Here is a 3,156-nt window from a genome sequence, read left to right as displayed (position 1 = left end):
CTCCTAACTCCAAACTTTTATGGCACTCAAAACGAGTTCCCATAGACCACAGGGTCAAAGACCTAAATTTTGAAGACTTAACCATTGACAAAAAAAGATAATTTTCACTAAGCCAAGGTGGATTTTCAAGGACTATACTTGAGATTATTGAGTGAGTGTTAACCATGACAAATCATCCACTACCATGGTTTTCTACTCAACTCAAAGATATGGAAACCGCAAGAAATATTGCAACACGTTTGATAGTGGAATTGAGAGAACATACAACACGTTTGATAGTGGAATTGAGAGAACATACAACACCACACCTCAAGGCATGGCTCATGGATCGTTGCCAAATGATTATACACATAACACCATATTAGAGAGTTTGAAACATTAGAGACAATTTGGGAATCGCCAATGTTTTGAAGATTTGGCCATATGGACAAATCGCAAATTGTTTTTCAAAGCCAAAACCCCCCACAAGGTAGTACTTGAAAAGCTCTTTCAAACCATGCTCTCAAAACTTTGGCTAAGATTTGGCCATGTGGTCAGATCTTGAGCTTGTTCTGAAAGTGGAGATTGAAAATTTCCCAAATTCACTAATGTGGTGTTACATCAGTGGGGACCACACCAACCATTATATACCTCAAATCAAAGGTGTGTGCCTGAAAATACGAGTTGTACATGTTTTAGAGACCAAATCTATGTGAGTTTACCAATGATCTTTGACTTGTTGAATCCCGTTCTTCTCAATGTACATGTTTTAGAGACTAAATCTATGGGATTAATAGACCAAATTTGGACATAGATTTCCAAAAACGGTACTAGAACATATATCAAAGAGGATTCTGCCAAGATTCTCTCCAAGACAAGAAGAGAGAGCGAGAGACGTCTTTGCAAGAGACCCCAAATTGGTCAGATTAGAGACTGAAACATGGAAAATGAGACCATCTCAAGTGGACAAATTTATGAAGACAAAGTACAATGGGTCAAGGGAAGTGTTAAGGATTGAACAAGTCTCTGATTTTCATACACAATATGAGGGATTCGGGTTAACCTTAGAACAAGTATCATTGACTTGGTTCTAGCCATTGAACGTAAAGGCTTTTTCAAGCGTTCAACAAATCTTTCAAGAATTTTCACAAGAGTTCTCAAAAAGGGGGATCATGAAAAACACGATGTCACAGATTTATGCTTTCAAGCAAAAGGACAATGAAATGGTGAAGGAAGCATTGCTTCAATTCAAACAATACCTTGAGAGAAGTCCCGCATGAGAGTTATTATAGGAGGAAAGATTGTCAGTTATCTTTATAGAGGGCTTAAAAATTGAAACTCTAAAAAAAGATTCACTAAAAAGGATGTACCACCTTAGAGCAAGTTGTGAAAGAAGCTTTGTACCTTGTGGACAATTGTAAAGCTTATGGTGAAATTATAGAGGATGCAAAAACTATGACAAGCAATGTCTCCTTGTCTTCTAGTGAAACAAACATGATACGAGTTTCTCAACCTCAACCGATAACCAATCTAGATGAGCTAATAGAAGAAGTAGCACGTCGATTGAGCCTAGACTTTGGACCGAACACAAACATGAGAAAACCACAAATGAGAAAGTGTGACACGTGTGGGAGGGACCATCTTACTCACTTATGTAATACACTACCAAAACCAACAGTAGTTAACACACAATACCCATTGAAATGGTGTACCATAGAGCATAAATGAACCAATCCACAAGATGAGAGAATGCTTTTATAACAAGAACTATGTGCACGAGAGACCAAATGGACCTCAAGCACGGTATCAATTTCCACCTCTAGTATCTCCAATGGTTCAAAATAGGATTGTACCATCTCAGTGGAAAGCCACACCAAAAATGATGGATATTGAAATCTTTAAGGAGATGTCTACTCCTATACAATGCACTATTACTCTCTTAGAGTTGTTGAAAATCAAAACACATCTATGGGAAGACGTGGGAAAAAAATCTAGAGAAGACGGGATTGAAAATTCCTCTTCAAAATATTCCCTTAGATGACCAAATGGGTAAAATGACACAAGATAAACCTAAGGCAAAACCAATACCTATAAACAAGGTGGGAGATTGTTATGAAGGAGAAGAAGGAAGTACCACCTTACCACTGGAGCACAAAGGAGGTAAAACAATGGCCATACTTGATAGTGGGGGTCTCGGGGGATTCACCGTTCAATACCCCCTATATAACGTGCATTCGTGGGGCATTAGAAAACCCCTCTTTTAACATGTTTGAATGAATAAAATGACCCCTTATTTTAGGATTTTTTTTTTCAAAATTGAATATTAAACCCCCTTATTTTAATGTATCTCCATTAAATTGCCTTTTTTCATTTTAAGACCCCTCTCCCTTCAAACTCATGTTATACATTAACATGATGACATAGTGCACCCCCCGAGGTGGGGGTGGAGGAGCCATAGCCACCAAAGAAATTTTAAAAAAATGGTTAAAAGCGGCTCTTAGAAAAAAAAGAATGAAACTAGTGTAACTTGCAGATGGTTTTGTAGAGAGACCTGTGGGTATGTTGGAACAAATAGTTGTAACATCTTGTGGGACAGAATACAAACATACATTTGTAATAGTAAATTTTGAGAAAGAAGACAATTTTGATATCATTTTGGGATGTCCATTCATGAGACAACTTAAAATGGTTCAAGATTGAAGCTATGATATCTACCTAAGACATAAAGAGAAAACCACAAGGGTGAACATAAAAGACCATAGCAATAGAGATGTCACAAAGAAACCTATTAATGAACCAAAAGTTCCACCATGGCTTGCAAACCAAAACACACCTTTAGATGTGTGGAGCTTTAGAATGTGGAAGTTTAGCCAAAGAGGATCGTATTTCAGAAGGTAGAGGACAAAGAATACATCCCAATACCATTTACTGAGGATTTTTGTGAGCCATTCGGATAGAACCAAATATTGACTACTCTAGTTGTGTGAATAAATGAAATAACACCTACAGAGTTGTGATGAGGAAGTCTATGACATAGTTTCCTATTTTATGATAAAGGTGTTGAAGGAAACTAGTGAAAAATTATGAGTATGGGATCAAAAAAGGTGAGACAAACAACTATGTCATGGATCATGATGTAAAAGCACAAACAAAGGACAAAAATAAACCACAAGAATA

This window comes from Adiantum capillus-veneris, chromosome 1, assembly GCF_014529385.1.
Source record: "Adiantum capillus-veneris isolate H3 chromosome 1, ASM1452938v2, whole genome shotgun sequence".
Lineage (NCBI taxonomy): Eukaryota > Viridiplantae > Streptophyta > Polypodiopsida > Polypodiales > Pteridaceae > Adiantum > Adiantum capillus-veneris.
This window is presented reverse-complemented; position numbering follows the sequence as displayed.